Below are 18543 nucleotides of genomic sequence, written 5' to 3'. Positions count from 1 at the left end.
TCCCCAACCAAGGATCAAACCCTCACCCCTGCAGTTGAAGTGTGGAGTCCTAACCATTGGACCGCCAGGGAATTCCACAGTATGGCTTCATCCTAATTCAATTTATCATGTCTGCAAAGATCCTATTTGCATAGAGGTCACATTCTGCAGGTCTGGGTGGCTGTGAATTTCGAGGGGACCCCCTTCAGCTCATTACTGAGGGCGGGCAGAGGTGTCCAGTTGCTGTGCACCATGACTGTCGTCCTGGCCTCCTGGGAGAGTGCAGCAGTGGGGAGGCCCTTCCAAGGAGCCCTCACGCCAGCGTCTTAACCACGTTCGGCTATTTAGGTGATTTAGGAATGTCTGAGAGGTAACCCAAGCCAGAATGATTCCTGCCCCAACAGAAGGGGGATCAGATGGAGTTGCCATCTAACTGCAAAAAAAAAAAAACAAAATCAGCAGAAAGCCCCTACTTGTGCCTGGAGTGCACTTACTTTGAACAAGAATTTCATTTCTAATCAGTCTCTAGATCCAGACTGTGATGTCGCCTTTGAGTTCACCCAGAACCGGACTTGACCGGATCAGAGTATGCCCATTCTTTTTGTCAGGGACTCTACTCACATAGACATTGCAAAACGTGCTTTGATCTCTTAAATACTATTTAAAAGTATTTTGCCTAGGGATTTCTTACATTTTCAAGGTTTTAAAAACCGCTGGATTCTTGCCAGCCTGTGAACACAGTGGATCCTTGGAGTGGGGGTCATTTGTCTTTATATTGTTGGGACCTGGTGTGTTGTAGAAGAGAGAGCATTTTCTAATGAGTGTGGGAAGCCAGAGGCATCACCAGCCCGGCCAGAAAAAGTTCCCCTTCCATCTCCAAGCGTGTTACTGGATAGCCTGGGCCCAGAGAATAGTGGCCTGATTTTAAAACGAAGAGGGAGAGGGCCCCGACGAAACTGACTCTACAGTATGTGTCCAGGGCTGTAATAGGAGCTGGTGGAGCGGTCAAGGTTAGACAGGAAATTTTAATTACCCTGTGCTTATCCAGAGGCCCCGTTCAAAGGGAGGTAATGAGGGCAACCACTTCGAGGCAGGACCCAAATACAGCATCTTAAAATGCAGCTGTGATGTTTTTGTAGCATACTAAAAGCTTGTGTTTCAATTCCCCACAGAGAGGGTGGGGAGAGGAGCGTTTGGCTATGGGAAAGTTGTCTTTTTATTCGGAATCCGAAACGATGATGTCATGGACGCCCTGCCAGCACCCGACTCCTGTCACCACTGAACTCCAGAAAGGCGGAGGCTGTCCTGGAATTCTTCATTTCTTGTCTCCCCCATCCCCAGTTGCTTTTTCTCCTCTCTAGATTTTTCTCTGAGGAAAGGAGGAAGAGATGTGGAGATGGAGGGCTGGGAATTTGCCAAAGAGGTGAAGGGAGCCGAGTTAAGGAGGTTTGCTAGGGAATGGGAAGGGGAGGCAGCCCACCCACTCTTATCTGTATCTTTCAAGTGAATTGCCTTCTATGCAGAGAACAGTTGGTGGAAATAACCGGACATTAAGTGTTTCTTTTTCCTCCCATAGAGAAAGGCAAGGGCTTCTGACTCTCCTGATTGTGTCTTCGGTGCAGAGTGATCCACATTAGAGTTGAAATTCCCTCACCTGCCCTGGATTATGCACGTTTGGCTGTTCTGGTTGAAGGTGGGGCAGGAGAACTCAGGGCTTGTCTGAATTCCTGGCGAGTGGTCAGCCAGAACCCAGCCAGGTCGGCTTCTGTTTGAGGCTTTGGTCTCTGGCAGAAAGATGCTGTAACTGGGAATTATTTCTTACAGGGGTTTAAGCACTGGTTTTCTTTGCCCTGCTTGGGTGATGTGGGAGGAGCTGGAAGGAGGTGGCACGATTTCTGGCGGTTTCATCTTTGCAGAGAGCTTCCTTCTTTCTATTCCTTGCTCCTCACCTCCTCTCTTGGGGACATCTCCTCCACCCTCCTCATTACAGAGCATCCTGTTTCGTGAGAATTCGAGTGACTTATTCAAATTCTACATGAGGCAAAAATAAAAAGTCTTTTTCCCTTTCTCCCTTGCAAAATTAATTAGGTGCCTGGTGTCAAAGCTTCAGGGCTTCCCCGATGGCTCAGCAGTAAAAGAATCTGCCTGCAATAAAGAAATCTGCCTGCCAATGCAGGAGACTCAGGTTCGAGCCCTAGATCGGGAAGACGCCCTGGAGGAGGAGATGGCAACCCACTCAAGTATTCTTGTCTGGGAAATCCCATGGAGAGAGAGGACCTGGTGGGCTACAGTCCATAGGGTCACAAAGAGTCGGACACAACTGAGTGACTGAGCACGCTCAAAGCTTTAAGGTCCAGGGGACTTTAACTGTATTTACACTCTTAGCCCTATAACACCTCCCTGCCCCAGTCTAACTAGTGAATACCTTTCTAGTCTAACTAGTGAATACCTTCCTCCACTGGATTTGGGGAGTTTGGTGGACATGGGCTACTTCATGCGTGGTTTTACAGTACAGCTGACCTAGGGAATCTCTCAGGATGTGTTGCATGAATCAGATCTTTGGAGCTAGTGGATCCCAGGCCTGTCTTCTTGGGCAGAGATAGTCAGTGGAGGAGCCCAGCCCTCACGCTGGATTTTTGCATAGCTCGCTATTAGCTGCCTGCTTCACGGATAGCTGTGTATCACATGCACTCTAGCAGGCTCACCCATGCCTAGAGGCATGCTCACTCACACTGTCTCACACACAGCGTTGGCCTCATCATAGAGTCCTCCTGGAGCAAACCTCTGCCTTCCCCCCTGCTTCTGTGTCCCCTGAGTTTTGGTGACTGAAGGGCACCCTGGTGCTAAGTCTCAGATGCTCCTTGGAAGGCCTGTGTACAGGGGGACCTGAGTTACTGAAATGTGGACTGTGCCATTCTGTAGTCCCGACCTGTACTCAGTGGCCCCAAGACGCAGACCTGAGGCTCACTGGTAAATCCCTCCTAGGTTCCCAGGCTGCCTGGACCTTCTGTGACCCCTCCCTCAGTGCTCCCACCCCTGGGCTCCCGTGGCCAGCACTGTCTGTGCGTTTGCTGATGCCTGCTCCTGTGGAGTGGTAATAATGGTGATAATGATGAATCTCTTTCTCACCTCCTGTCATGACCTATTCATTCATTCAGCTTTCTCATTCATTCAGTGAAGCACATGCCAGGTACTGGGGTTGTACAGATTGATCTGGAGGGGTTTCTGCCCTTGAGACGCTCAACAAACTTTGAACAGTGGGATGGATTGACCACAATACTGCTTGACAGGGAAGGATTCAAATTCCAGGAAAGCCGTCCACCACTCATGTACACTGAACTCATGTACAAGACACCCCGTGTAGCCTAGCAGACCCTGGGGGATGCTGCATTCAGGAGGGCGGTCGTGGTCTTTCTGGACACACCCAGGGAGGAGCAGCCAGCCAGGACTGGGAAGGGATTCAGGCCCTTGATGGATCTAAGGCCTCTTGGACCCAGAGGATGGGGGCTGAGAGCTTGAAGTCTGGTGGGGACCTCCTCGACCTTAGGGGGCAGAAGGTGGGCAATGAAGCTGCAGTGAAAGATACAGTGTAGAGAAGAAAGAACTTTCTCATGGTTGGAGTTGTGGAGCGATGGAAGGAATGATCTCAAAGGTGGTAAGCCCCTTTGTCGGGAGTTCCAATGGAAGATGGGTGGTCTGTCTTCATGGAGTGAGAGGTTTGCAGTAGGAAAGGGTTGGAAAGTTCTTGGGAGGCTGGGGGATGGGCTAGATGACCTTAAAGGTTCCTTCTGGGCCAGGGTTAGGCCAGCTTGGTCTGTAAAGGGGCAGGTGGTGAATATATTTGACCTTGTGGGGTCCCTAGAGCCACTCGGCCACTGTGATAGACAGTAGCTGCAGAGAGTACATCCGGGAACCTAAACTCACCAGCATGGCCGCATCCAGAGAAAACCTGGTGAGTGGGGTTTGCCTGCAGGCCGTGGTGTGCCGGGCCCTGTTGAAGGCAGCTGTTTTGGAAACTTCTGAATCCTGAGCCCTGTCTCTGTTGGTCTCGTTCATCCCTTCCTTCATTTCTTGGCCTTTCTACCTGTCTGTGGCCCGGGGTTCACTGGCTGGGGCAGACCTCAAGCCCCCAGGGGAAAAGGAGCCAGAAGTGGACGTGGACGGTAGAGTGAGCCTGGAACCAGGGACCCAGAGTCACTTTGGGAAGATTGTTGCTGGAGCAGGAGCAACAGGTCTGTCTGCTTCTCTCGCCAACTCAGAGGACCGGGCAGCTGGGAGCCCTTGGAAGGGCTGCCTTGGTGCTCCTTCCCCTGAGAGGTGGCCGAGGGTGTGTTTGAGCCGGGCTGTGGTTGGGGAGGACTTAGGGACTTCCCTACTGGTCCAGTGATTAGGACTCTGCGCTTCCACTGCGGGCGGCACAGGTTCGATCCCTGGTCAGGGAACCAAGATCCCACAAGCTGAATGGTACAGCTTAAAAAAGAGAGAGAGAGAGCTTAAAAACTGCAGATGAAAAGGAAAGTGAGAGCTAACTTGGTTGCAGAGAGCTGCACCAGGGGCCTTGGGTGTCTGCCTCCTTGAGCCCCATGGTTACAGGAGGCATTCTTCACCTCAGGTTTCCAGACCAGCACCCCCCACCCCCCGCCTGCTCCTTTATTACCTTTATCATCTCTGATTTCTTCTTTTAGGAGGTCTCCAGGTGGAGAGGTGGGAGTGCCTGGGGCCAGCGCCCTCTTTGGTGGGCGTCTCCTTACACTAATGGCTCTTGCGCCCTTTGAAAGTGTGGCCATCTGATGTTGTCTTGCTGCTGGCCCTTCTCTGTGGGGAGGCCTTTGTGCAAGTCGTGGGTGGGTCGCTGTGTGTGTCCGCGGGTGTCCAGACCTGGTCTTGCTTTCTTTCAGTCTCAGCCTGGCGGCTCTGTGTGTTGCTAAATGAAAGTCAATTCTTTGATTTTTGGAAGTGAGGGCTAGGTGGTCTGTCCCCGCACAAGGCTGCCTCTAGTTGACAATACATCCTCGCACTCTGCCAGCTTGGGTCAGGTTTGCAGGAAGTTCAGGACTTAGAAACTCTCACGTGCCCAAGGCTGGCCCTGCCGCCCCTTCCTGGTCAGAATGGCAAGGGACCCCAGGGCTGTGATTGATCCCAGCCTTGGGGCATCAGCTCCCGGGGATCCCCTGGCCCCACCTGGCAGTGCTCCCTGAACACTGTGCCTGGGATGGTGGACCCTGGTCATCTGTCCTCTACCGACAAGGTCTGGCTGATGAAAAGCCCAACTCTGCGCCCTCAGGGACCTGGTGAACTCCGTCCTGGCCTTGGAGAGGTGCTGGCCCTGATCCTGGGCAGCTCTGTCCGTCTTGGCCTCGGTGACAGGGTCTCTGTCTCCTCCCTAAATGACGCGTGCTCCCCGCACCCTTTCCTACAAGAGCCAACTGTAGGAAGTCCACACTCTGATTGATTCCTCTCCATCAGAGCCACTGCTAGCAGAGCGCCTGCTGCTCTGTGCAGCACTGTTTTTAGCGTTTATACATCGTCAGCACGAGGAGCTGGGTGCTCTCAGCATCCCTCATTTTACAGATGGGGAAACCGAGGTGCAGAGGAACTAGATGGCTTGCCCAGCGTGACACTTGTGCACGTGGTGGGGCTGGGGTTTGAACTCAGGTGGTCCGTGTTCTTGTCCCCCTGTGCCACCAAATCTCAACCATCCTTTTTTTTTTTTTTTAAATAATTTGTTTTTGGCTGTTCTGGGTCTTCGTTGCTTCCCAGGTAGCCTTAGTGGTAAAGAATCTGCCTGCCAGTGCAGGCAACACAGAGATGCGGGTTCAATCCCTGGATTGAGAAGACCCCCTGGAGCAGGGTCTTCCTTGCTCTGCTTGGGCTTTCTCTAGCGGTGGTGAGCGGGGGGCTATTCTTCATTGCTGCGTGCAAGCTGCTCATTGCGGTGGCTTCTCTTGTTGCGGCGCACAGGCTCTAGGCGACAGGGCTTCAGTAGTTGTGGGGCACTGGCTTAGTTGCTCTGCAGCATGTGTGATCTTCCTGGACCAGGAATAGAACCCATGTCCCCTGCTTTGGCAGGTGGATTCTTTACCACTTTGGCAGATTGGATTGGGGCTTCCCTGGTGGCTCAGCTGGTAAAAAAAATCCACCTGCAATGTGGGAGACCTGGGTTTTATCCCTGGGTTGATAAGATCCCCTGGAGAAAGGAGCATCTACCCACTCCAGTATTCTGGCCTGGAGAATTCTGTGGACTGTTATGGTCCACCGGGTGGCAAAGAGTTGGACACGACTGAGCGACTTTCACATCACTTCACTTCTTCACCACTGGACCACCAGGGAAGCCCTCAGCCATCCTCGACACCCTTCCCTGCACAGCCAGGCAGGGCCCTGGGTGGCAGGCTGCCCGACCTCCAGGACTCGAGACACCACCCACTCCCAGCCCGGGGCTGCTACCTCCTATGTGGCCTCCCCTGACCCATCCTACATGTCAGAGCCCAGATCTCATTACCTTGCCTCCCTCTTGAGAAGCCCTATGGGGTGGGGACAGCCCACAACATTCAGTGGCTCCCTATTGCCCATGGGACACAGTCCAGACTTCTCACGATGACCCTTAAGGCCAGTCACGGCTGGCTACTGCATTCTCTCTCGCTGGTCGCCCCAGCCGGGTCCCCCTCCCACTGGGCTGTTGGTCCCACAGCTCCCAACCTCCCCCACCCCCCATCCACCAGCCCCCATCTCCAATCTGTTACTATTGATTCTTAGGAGGCTCCCCTCGCCCTCCATAGTGTTTATCCTGGTAAAGCAGGCTTGACTTTTTTTTTTTTTTTTCCGGCTCTTTGTTCCAGGGCATAGGCTCCTCTCTAGTTGAGGCTCACGGACTCAGTAGCTGCGCACCAGGTGGGATCTTAGTTCCCGTACCAGGAACCACCAGGGAAGTCCCCAGCCCTTCCTGGCTGAGCATGGCTAACTTCTTTCTCCAGTCCCCAGGGCTGGACCCCAGGCCACAGGCAGGGCGGGGGAGCCGTAACCTCTGTAGAGAGATCTGAGCTCTGTTCTGGAGTGGTCCCGAGGCCCTAAATACGGCCCAAGGGGAGCTTCCCAGCCCCCGGGGATGTCAGGAGTGGGAGCCTTCCGTGTGGTGGTGCAGGGTCCTCTGGCAGTGCCACCAACTGCAGGCCACGTGGGCTCAGACGGGCCTGTAAGTGAGACGTGGAACAAGGAAAGTGACCACCTTCTCAGGTTGTCCCCGAGATCGCGTGACCACTCGGTGTGCAGTGGCAGCCTTAATTAGGTCACTCCTAGGTTGCAGCCCCAGGTTCTTTCCACTGAGGGAGCTGCAGGTCTGGGCCCCCAGCTGGGCTGCTGGATTTAAGGTGGTGCCAACCAGAGAGAGGGGTTGGGGGAGGAGCCACCGCCTGGGAAGTGGTGGGTGGAGGTGGAGGCTCTGAGGACCCAGAGGTTGCAAGCCTGGGTGTCTTCCTTTCTGTTCGGAGGGACTGCTGAGTCGCCCACAGTCCACTTCCTCTAGGCCTGTGGTCCCTGGCCTCCCCCTCCCTCAGGGCCTCCGCCTGGCCATGTCCCTCCCTGACTCGAGCACTTGAGAGTCAAGGGGGTTTGCATCACTGCCAGGGCTGCCCCAAGCCTGACCAGGTCCGGATGTAGAAACTCCTAGTTGTTTGGGGTCACCCGTCCCCCAAGATCCACAGGGCTCCTGGGAATTCCCAGGACAACTAGGTTTCCAGGGTCCCCTTTGGGTCCAGTTTCCCAGCCCATCAGGGCTTTTGCGGGAGCTGTTGGGAGCCAAGGGCTTCCCTGGTGGCTCAGCTGGTAAAGAATCACCTGCAATGTGGGAGACCTGGGTTCCATCCCTGGGTTGGGAAGATCCCGTGGACAAGGAAAAGGCTACCCACTCCATATTATGGTCTGAAGAATTCCATGGACTATAGTCCATGGGGCCGCTCAGACACGAGCAACTTTCGATTTTTTTCACTTTTTTGGGAACCAAGGGGAGGCGCCCCATTGTTACAGCAAAGAACCTACCCTGCTCATTTCCACACCCCGCTGATCAGGAGTGCCCTTGTGGCCTCCACGGCCTCCATCAGGGAGTGTTCACGACAGGCATCCCCTGGGACACCCTTTCTTCTCACCCTCCTTTCTGGATGAATGGAGGTGACTCTCAATTCCCAGACCCACTTCCTCTGTTCGTGTTCCCACACTGAGTCCCCAGCCGCCTGTACTTATCCAAACCCAGCAAAGGTGCTCCAATTTCAAAAGGGCCAAAGGGAGACCCCAGGATTACGGTCTTTCTGTTAATGAGACATTTCTCTTAATGAGCTAAAACTTTAAAAAAAAAGGGGGGGGGTGGGGGCGGAGAGGCCTTGCTGATGAGCTGAGAGCTTATCTGCCTTCCTGTGATCTTGGCGAGAAGGGAGTCACTCTGGGGCAAAACCCAGACAAAACCCAAACCAAGGACACACAGCCCAGGACGTCCCTGGGACCTTGAACCAGGGATGTTTGACACCAGAAGCACACTCCCATCTCCTGCCATCCTCCGCTGTCCTCAGGAGGAGCCCACCCGGGATCTCCTGCCATCCTCCGCCCTCCTCAGGAGGAGCCCACCCGGGATCTCCTGCCATCCTCCGCCCTCCTCAGGAGGAGCCCACCCGGGCTCCCATGGACCCAGCTGTGCCCTGTTCCATTTGCCAGGTCAGAAGCTTTCCAGGGCTCATCCCTCCCTACCCCGTCACTCGTGGCCAGAGGGTTCTTGGCACCTGGACCCTGCGTGTGGCTGAAGCACTTTGCACTCCTGACCTGTTAACTGGTGTCACTGGCACGTTCCTCTCGGGGCTGGGGTGGGGGGTGGTCACGCGGGGCCTGACTTGGGGTGCTGGCATCAGTGAGAGAATTTGCATATAGCAGGAGCCTCCCAATTTGAAGCCTTTTGCAGCCTGAGAGCACGGGCTGGGGGAAGCCCAGCTCACCCTCGGTTCTCTCTCCGTTTGAATCCATGTTGAGGGTCCCTGGTGGGGGCAGTGCTCTCCCACTGCAGGCATTTGGGACAAAGCAGGTTTCCCTGCTTCTCTCAACACCCTAAGTAGCAGCGGCCTGACTCTGCGTCCACTCTGCTGTCTTGCGGGGCCCTGAGCTCATGGTGGGGGCTCTGTAGGGGTGGGGGTGGCCCCTCAGCTCTGCCCTGCCACCATCGTTTTCATTATAAGCTTCCAGACACCGTGTATGGACCTTCGGAGGGCTAGTCTCCTGCAGCCTGTAGAGGTGCTGCTGCTGTGGTTGTTCAGTCACTTAGTTGTGTCCGACTCTGTGACCCACGGACAGCAACATGCTGGGCTCCTCTGTCCTCTGCTGTGTCCCGGAATTTGCTCAAACTCATGTCCATCGAGCGCTATCTAACCATCTCCTCCAGTGGCAGAGGATGAGATGGTAAATGAGCTGGCCTCTTTCCAGAAGAAGCAGGGTATCAGCCAGAGGTGCATCCCCACAGCACAGGCTGTGCACAGGAGAGGGGAGGCTGGTGCGCACCTGACCCAGAACCACTGCCACCTCACCTTCGCCCTCCCCACATCTCTCCACGGTGGGTAATGTGTGTTCCCCCAGCCACCTTAGTCTGCTCACTCCATGACCACGCACCTCTCCCCACCCCCCATCCATCCTGCCCATCGAGCTAAGAGCTCTTTTCTGAAACACCTATCTGATGTCGCATCTCTGCTTCACACTCTTTGGGGGTTGCCCCCATTCCCCCTTAGGAAGACACAGCTTTCCCAGATTGCCTGTGGGACCGGACCCCCTGCCCGCTTCTGAGACATCCCATCCCCTGTGGACTTCGCTGGGGACTGGGGCTCCCTCCCAGGGCTCTGCAGCCTTGCTGCTGTCAGACCCAGCTCTGCCCAAGCTCCAGCAGTATCACAGCTCAGCCGTCTGTACCTCTGCCTTCCCGCTGGGACTGGTCTCTGCGTTTTCTTTCATCTCTGGAGAGGCCCCAGGTAGATCCGAGCCAGATGGTGACTGAGTGAATGGAGGTGGTCCTGCAAAGGCAGCCGGGAGCAGCCTGATTGGAAATCAGACTCTGGGCTCAGGCTTTTGCGCTTAATTCCTCAGAGTCCCCCTTCCTCAGAGCCTGCAGACTCCTGATTTACCTTGCAGTGGTAACACACTTAGAGACAGGGTTTCTCAGTCTGCAGTGAATCAGGAGGGAGAGGGGGAAGGGGCAGATAATTTGAGAGCTGGGGCTACTGCAAGAAAGACAGGAAACCAGGACCTCAGAGAAGGGGCAGGCAGGGAGGCCTGGAGGAGGAACCCAGTCCTGTGACCTGGGGGAACCGACTCCTTGGAAAAGACCCTGATGCTGCGAAAGACTGAAGGCGGGAGGAGAAGGGGACGACAGAGGACGAGATGGTTGGATTGCATCACCAACTCAATCGACATGAGTTTAAGTAAACTCCGGAAGTTGGTGATGGACAGGGAGGCCTGGCGTGCTGCAGTCCATGGGATTGCAAAGAGTCGGACACGACTGAGTGACTGAACTGAACTGATCTAGGGGAGGGGGCTGAGCTCATCTGGGTAGACACTGTTGGGACACCCACAGGCCCTGGGAAAGGCCATATGCTTCGGGCATGGTCTGGTACAGTGCCCTTCTCCTACCTGAAAGAGCCTGGGCAGCAGGGGGGACCTCGTGAAAATGCAGGTTCTGATTTAGCAGGTCTGGAGAGGGACAAGAAATTCTGCATCTTAGACAATCCTGGGCCACTGGTCCGGGGATCATACTTTGAGTGGCCAGAGCCTGACTGTCTGAAGAGGCAGCACGTGATTCCCGTACCAGGACTTTCTGGGGGAAAGCTGGGTGTTCCGAGCTCCTGGTGCCCTGAGGCCTAGGCACCCCTCCCCCAACATTAAGAGTAAGGCATTTTCTGGGGCGCTGCCATTTCCTGAGAACCCTCTACCCTCTGGGGATCCCCAGGGTGGTTTCTGATGGCCGAGCCCCAGGCAGACAAAGGCTGGCCCGCTTCTTTCTTCCTTGATAGCAGGATTATTCTGGGGAGGTGAAACCCAAGAAAACCCAGGGGCTCTGCACAGTGGAGCCCAGAGAGCAAGCCATTCACGGACTAGCACTGGGTGGATGCTGGAAACTGGCCCCTGTCCCCTTGCCTCTCTCCCTTGCTGGCAGGGCCTTTGGCAGGGTGAGACTTAGGGCCCCTTTGGCCAGGCTGGGGGCTTTCCCAGGTCATAGGCCCACTTTGGGGACCCAGACCATCCTGCTTCACTCCACCCCGTTCCACCAGCCAGTGATGGCCCCAGTCAGAGTCAGGGAGCCCTCAAGTGAGGCCTTGGAGGGCAGATCTGATGCTGTCATTAGGACGGGCTGGGTGATAAGAGTTATTCTATAAGGGCTTCCTGGAAATTCAGCCCAAGGGGCCGCGGCAGGCTGTGGACTGCCGTTTCTTCCAGAATGCTAATGGTGCTGGATGCTGTTTGAGGCCAGTGGGTGTCGGTACCTCTTCAGCAGCAGCCCTGGAAGTTGTCTGCTTCTTCTTCATGGCTGCCGACAGGTCCTACTTTTAAATATAGCTCCCTCCCATTGCACGCTTACCAGGCACAGGGGCCAGAGCTGGTGGGTTATCTTTTTTGGCCCCCCGACAGCTCTGCACGGCACAGACAGCTCAGTGATAGTCTGCAGTGGGCTTGCCAGCCCGTCTCTCCCAAGTGAATGGCAAGGCTGGGGCTGCACCCAGGCCTGTATCTGCAGGGTCATGTGCACCTCTGATGGGACTGGAATCTCCCCCCTCGTAGATCCTGGAGAATAGCAAGAGGAAGGGAACCTATGTGGACCTTGCAAAGCAAAAGCAAGAGAAAAAGCTCACTAATCCAGAAGAGGGCTAGAAGGAAGCCCTAGGAGACAAACAAGGTTGGGGTGGGGCAGGGGGTGTCTTGGGACCATGAGTGCCTTTTCTTTTTAATATCCTAGACTGCCTTTAAGAGGGAAATGTGCGTTAAAATTTAAATTATAGGGGGAAAAAACCTGGTGAATGGAGCTAAGATGTTGGTAGAGGAGGAGCCAAGGAGTTAAGGGGATGCCAATGAGCCTGGGAGCATTTGAAATAGTATATAGACTGTGGAGGGGCGAGGAAAGGAAGTATTTGAACGCTTTGAAAATATTTAGATGCAGTGCAAGCCAGTCTTGTAGGGAGAAGGAAAGCCCCACACGTGGAGGACTCAGCAACGCGGCTCCTGTTATCTCTGCCAACATCATCAGATACAAATTGTAAAACATCTAACTCTCACAGTTAACCAGTGGTCTGTTTGTTGGAATATCGTGTATGCACTCTATCACCACCTGTCAAGAGGGGTGACTAATAACCACCTCACAGGCCTGCTGAATTAAATAAGGTGATTTAGTACAGTGCCTGGCACTTAGGAAGTGCTCAATAAAGAGTAAACGCAGGCGTCTATTATTAATTCTTTGTAGGAATGTTGAAAGGGTTCCTTTATGAGACAATGTGTGCGAACTGCAAAGCAGACCAGTGGTAGTTACTAGGTGCTTTGAACCCCATTGTCTGCGCCGACGACAGACGGTCATCGGATGCCTTGAGAGGAGCAGATAAAACCATGAGGGGATGAGGGGGCACCTGGGAGGGTTTTTCTGCCTCCCTTGCAAATGCAGGCCCTGGAGGAGGTGGCTGTGGACCAACCCTCAGAGACGGTCACTTTAAAGGGAGGAGGGCGTGCTTCAGGATTACGAATCCCAGTTCCAAGGGAAGGGCGGGGACACCACTAATGTGGTCTCTTTTTAGTCTGGCAAGGACTTAACGATGGCGCTTGGCCGGTGCTTCAGGCAGGAACAAAGGGACGCAGTCTTTGCTGGGTCCCTGGGAGTGGAGGCGCTGGCTGGCTCGTGACCCCTGTCTTCCCTGCCCCTCTTCCCTCGGAGACGTCCCCTCTCTGTCCACAGACAGGCGTTATTCCTGGGCCAAACTGGGGCCCTCTGGCCGGATGGCGGACCCTTTCCTCCGCCTGGGATTTGCCCTCCGAGGTGGTGGGCCTCTGCCCCCACTATGGTCAACCCCCAATTTCCTGCCTATTTAAAGAAATGTGAATTCCTTTCACCTGTTGCCCAGCCATCACCAAGGCCGTTTCTCACACATTTGCCCTTTGTTTTTAGGCCTGGAAAGTATTTCAGGCTTGAGGGCTTAAGATAAGTTTCCAACCTTTCATGGGCCTTCTCAGTCAGAACCCCGCAGAAATGCAGGGGTAGGGTCTCCGAGCCCCTCACTGCCCGCGGCCCCAGCCTGACCGCGCTTCGGGCTGGCTAGCCCGTGCTGGCTGTGGGCTCATATGATGGGGGGTGGCCCTGGTCCTCCGGGCCCCCGCCAGGTGAGGACAAACTCCTGCCTTGTTCTCTGACCTTTTCTTACCTCATCCCAGTTCATCTCTGGTTCCCGAGGCCCCCTCCCTTCTCCTCACCCTTGAGCGTTTCAGCTGTTCTCGTCTTCCCTTCATTTCCCTCCCTTTCTTCTCCGCATTCGGACCCCAACCCTCAGCCTCTGCCCCGGAAGATCTGTATCTTGGATGCTGCACCCCCTCTTCGTGGCTTCCGTCTCCTCTGCAGACTTGGTTGGGACTGGCACCGTGTGCTGAGCAGAGGGCAGGGAACACCCGTCCACACTCTGGGCCTGGAGGGCAGAACATAGGGGCTGTTTACCTGGCTGCCTTTCTGAGGTAGCATTGCCCTGAGAAGCTGTTTCTCCAAGTAATTTTCCTTGGAACGATTGCTCAGAGGAGCTTCCCCTCAGTGGAAAGTCCCTGAACACACAGGACTGTGTGGCCCAAATGCTGTTTCCCTCGGACACATGACCGTATGGAAGGCTTTGGAAAGTTCCACACCAGAGAAGCCTGTTTACTTGGAGCAGGACTCCCTGTAACAGAGACCATCCCTCCGGCCTGTTTGTAAGAGCTCTTCTCACTTCAGGTCTTGTGTTAGCTGTTTTTGCCAGAAACATCTTCCTTGTTGTTGTCACTAGGTCGTCTCCAACTCTTTGCGACCCTGTGGACTGCAGCTCGCAATGCTCAGAGAGGGCCTTCCCTGGGTGGGGAAGATCCCCTGGAGAAGGGCATGGCAACCCACTCCAGTGTTCTGGCCTGGAGAATCCCATGGACAGAGGAGCCTGGCGGGCTGCAGTCCGTAGAGGCTCAAAGTCGGACACAAGTGAAGTGAATTAGCATGCGTGCCAACAATGATAAACAGTAACTCCCGGCTCCCCACTCTCTCTGCCACCATTCTCCTTTCTGTCTGTGAATCTGACTATTCTCGGAATGTCAGGCAGCTGGAATCATGCAGAATTTGTCCTTTTGCGTCTGACTGACCTTCACTTAGCGTAATGTCTTCGAGGTTCGTTCGTGCTGTGATGGGGGCCACTCTTGGTTGTGGTGCCCGGGCTTAGTGGCTCCGCAGCATGTGGGATCTTCTCCCAGATCAGGGGTTGAATGTGTGTCTCCTGCCTGGGCAGGCGGATTTACCACTGATCCAGCTGGGAAGCCCTGCCCCAGCAAATGTGATGGTCAGCACTCTTCCTAGGTGGCCTCCCTATACCTACCTAACAGGCCAGCCCCTGAATTGCATGGGCATCTACCCCTGTTTATCTTTCCCTCCAGAAGCCTGACAGAGGGCCTTGCTGATTCTGACAGTGAGTCCTGGTGGACCCGCTTGACCATCTTGTTTCAAAAGCAAGTGAACCTGTGACTCAGCAGTTCTGCTCTGGGATATTAACCCAAGGGAAGTGAGGGCATATGTCCATACAAAAACTTGGACAGAAGTGTTCATAGCAGCATGATTCATCATAGCCAGAAGTGGAAGCAACTCAAATGTCTCTCAGCTGAAGAATGGATAAACAAAATATGGTATATTTACACAACAGAATATTATTCAGCGATAAATAACAAGAATAAAATAGTGATTGATGTGTGCTACAGCGTGGGTGGACCTTGAAAACATTACCCGAAGTGAAGGAAGCCAGACCCAAAAAGTCGCATATAGAGTGATTCCATTTACCTGAAACACCGAGAATAGGCAAATGCGTAGAGACAGAAAGCAAGCCGGTAGTTGCAGGAGATTGAGAAGAGGGAATGGGGAACGACCGCTGCAGGGCATGGAGTTTTTCTCGGGGTGATGAAAATGTTGAGGAGTTATTAATAGGCAGTGATGATGGTTCTACAACGCTGTGAGTATGCTAAAAATCACTGAGGTGTGCAATTTAAACTGAGCCACCATAGGTCAGTTGGTAAAGAATCCACCTGCAATGCAGGAGACCCCAGTTCGATTCCTGGGTTTGGAAGATCTGGTGGAGAAAGGATAGGCTACCCACTCCAGTATTCTTGGGCTTCCCTGGTGACTCAACTGATAGAATTTGCCTGCAATGCAGAAGACCTGGGTTCTATCCCTAGGTTCAGAAGATTGCCTGGAGAAGGGAAAGGCTACCCACTCCAGAATTCTGGCCTGGAGAATTCCGTGGACTGTATAGTCGATGATATCGCAAAGAGTCAGACACGACTGAGCGACTTTCACTTCCACTGCAATTTAAAAGAGTGGATTTTGTGGTATATAAATTGTATCTCAATAAAGCTGCTATTTTCAATGTTCAAATTCTTTAAAAAAATTCATTTATTTTTGACTACTCTGGGTTTTCATTGCTGTGCTCGGGCTTTCTCTGGTGGTGGCAAGCAGGGGCTGCAGGCACTCGGGCTTCAGGAGTTGTGGCACGGGCTTAGTTGCTCCGAGGCATGTAGCATCTTCCTGAACTGGGGATTGAACCTGTGTCTCCTCTACTGGCAGGCGGATTCTTAACCACTGGACCACCAGGGAAGAATGATAAAACTATTATTATTATTATTACTTTAAGTTAAAAACCAAGAAAATACAGCCAATCCCTGAATCACTTTTAGGGAACCCCTGGCAATCACTGCTTCCTCTTTTAAGTGCTCACAAACCATCTGTTGATAATACTAGATCCAGAGCTAGTCCATCTGTGATTTATAAACTCTGCCTGCTTCCTGGAAACCTCGCACACCTGGAAACCGCACTGGAACACCTATCTTGTCCTTCAGGGTTCTCGAAGCCCACCAAGAACTTCCAGGGGACTCATCGGTGAACTTTAGCATCTTGCAACATGATCCTTCCAGCCAAGAAGGTGGTGGGAGTCCAGGGGGAGCACAGAGCTGCCTGGAGGAGGTGGCATCTGCTGAAGAACAGAGGGCAGACAGTGCTGTTGGAGATCAGAGGAAGGGGGGCAAGCTCCTTGGCTCCGGGGGACAGAAAAAGCCACCAAGGAGGGCGGGGTGGGGGTATGTTGTGGGTGGGAGGAACGGCATGAGCTGGCCACTGTGGCCCGAACACAGCACGCTGGGGAGTACTAGGCTTCATCTCCAGCAAGACCACGTGGGCCTCAAAATACCACCAGCCCACATGGTTAGATTTCTGGATGCCCACAGGCTGTGGGTGTGGTGTGGTTCCCAACAATGGTGGTTTCTTTTGTGGAATTGAGGGTGGGCAGGACAGACAGTCAAGAAGTCTGTTTTTTTGTTTGTTCATGTATTTAATTTTTTTTAACTGTGGTAAAATATACATAATCTTTACCATCTTAACCATTTAAGTGTTGAGATCACCATATGTTCACATTCTTGTGTAACCATCACCACCTTCCTATTCCAGGACCTTTTCCTCATCCCAAATTGAAACTCTAAACCATGAAACAGTAACTCCCACCCCACCCACCTTTGCCCTGGTCTCTAGTAGCTACTCTAGGAATTCTAGAAATCTCATATAAGTGGAATTATGCAGGTTTGTCTTTTTGTGTCTGGTTTATTTCAATCTTAACATAATGTTCTCAAATTTCATCTGTGTTGGAGCATGTATTCAGTTCAATCGCTCAATCGTGTCCAACTCTTTTTGACTCCATGAACTGCAGCACACCAGGCTTCCCTGTCCATCACCAACTCCTGGAGCTTGCTCAAATTCATGTCCATCGAGTTGGTGATGCCATCCAACCATCTCATCCTCTGTTGTCCCCTTCTCTTCCTGCCTTCATTCTTTCCTAGCATCTGAGTCTTTTCCAGTGAGTCAGTTCTTTGCATCAGGTGGCCAAAGTATTGGAGCTTCAGCTTCAACATCAGTCCTTCCAATGAATATTCAGGACTGATTTCCTTTAGGATGACTGGTTTAATCTCTGTGCAGTCCAAGGGACTCTCAAGAGTCTTCTCCAACACCACCAGTTCAAAAGCATTGATTCTTCTGTGCTCAGCTTTCTTTATGGTCCAACTCTCACATCCATACATGACTACTGGAAAAACCATGGCTTTGACTGTATGGACCTTTGTCAGCAAAGTATAGAATTTCATTTTTTTAATAATTTTATTTATTTATTTTTTTACCTCGCTGGGTCTCTGTTGCTACAAGGGCTTTCTCTAGTTGCCATAAGTGGGCTTCTCATCGCAGTGGCATTTCTTGTTGCAGAGCACAGGCTCCTCGGTGCTCAGGCTTTAGTAGTTGCTGTCCATGGGCTCAGTAGTTGTGGCTCCTGTGCTTAATTACTCTGCATCATGTGGAATCTTCCTGGACCAGGGATCAAACCCATGTTCCCTGCATTGGCATGTGGATTCTTATCCACTTCACCACCAGGGAAGACCAGAATTTCATTTTTTAAATGGAGAATAATATGCTATTGCATGAATATATAATGTCCCATTGTATGGATATACCTCATTTTGCTTATCTGTTCATCCATCAGGGGATTCTGGGGTTGTTCCCATCTTTGGGCTGTTCTGAATGGATTTGATTTTAATGCATGATGTTCATACCGCAGTAACAAGGGATCTCTGGGGAGTGGAAAATAGGATGGATTGCTGGGAGAAGAGCCAGGGAGTCTGTGAGAAGCTCCATAATAGCCCTAGTGTGTAGAGAAGGATGCTGGGGGTGAGGCTGGGTGGAGTGGTTGGGGCAGAAGAACAGAGGCTGGGAAGGCTCCCACGGGACTGACCCAGGCACTCAGGAGTACAGGGCAGGGCCAGGATCCCTGCTGTGGGGAGGCTGGGGTTACTTCTAGCTGGGGGGCTGGGGGCACCGTCAGCAGAGGTGCTGGCCCTGTGTGGAAACTTGGCCAAGAGTATTGTGCCAAGCCCTGGCTCACCTGTGACATCCAGGCGTGACCATTCAGACCTGGGGACTGGATATCTGTGAGCCGGAGGGCGAAGCGTGAAACCAGAGTGCCAGGTGGGGAAAGCAGCTTCCAGAGACAGGAGACCTGTGGATGAGAGGAGAGGTGGGTGGAAATGGGGTGGCAAGGACCCAGGGACCCGTGATTGAAGGAAGCTTCCAGAACCGTCGGTGTAATAGAGTGGGTGCATAGGGTGCCTTGTGCAGCCCTGGACAATGGAAGGTGCAGCCCTTCCGCTGTCCAGTGTTAGGAGCTTCCGTGGACGTTTGTTGACCGAAACGGGGAAAAATAAAGGGAAACAGGCATGTTTTTCATCCTCAGGAAACTTATGGCCTAATTAAGGCGTTAACAGATATGA

General features: G+C 53.1%; 1 protein-coding gene across 3 annotated transcripts in view; it reads left to right on the top strand.

Moving 5' to 3' along the window:
* EFHD1 (EF-hand domain family member D1) overlaps nt 1-18543 on the top strand; it is a 79765-nt gene that overhangs the window by 42220 nt on the left and 19002 nt on the right. The gene's annotated exons all lie outside the window — the stretch shown is intronic.

The sequence above is a fragment of the Bos grunniens genome, chromosome 3 (assembly GCF_055505025.1).
Source record: "Bos grunniens cultivar Pamir isolate PY7600 chromosome 3, Bosgru_T2T1.0, whole genome shotgun sequence".
Classification (NCBI taxonomy): Eukaryota; Metazoa; Chordata; class Mammalia; order Artiodactyla; family Bovidae; genus Bos; species Bos grunniens.
The sequence above is the reverse complement of the archived record's forward strand: the minus strand, read 5'-3'. Positions and strand labels throughout refer to the sequence as shown.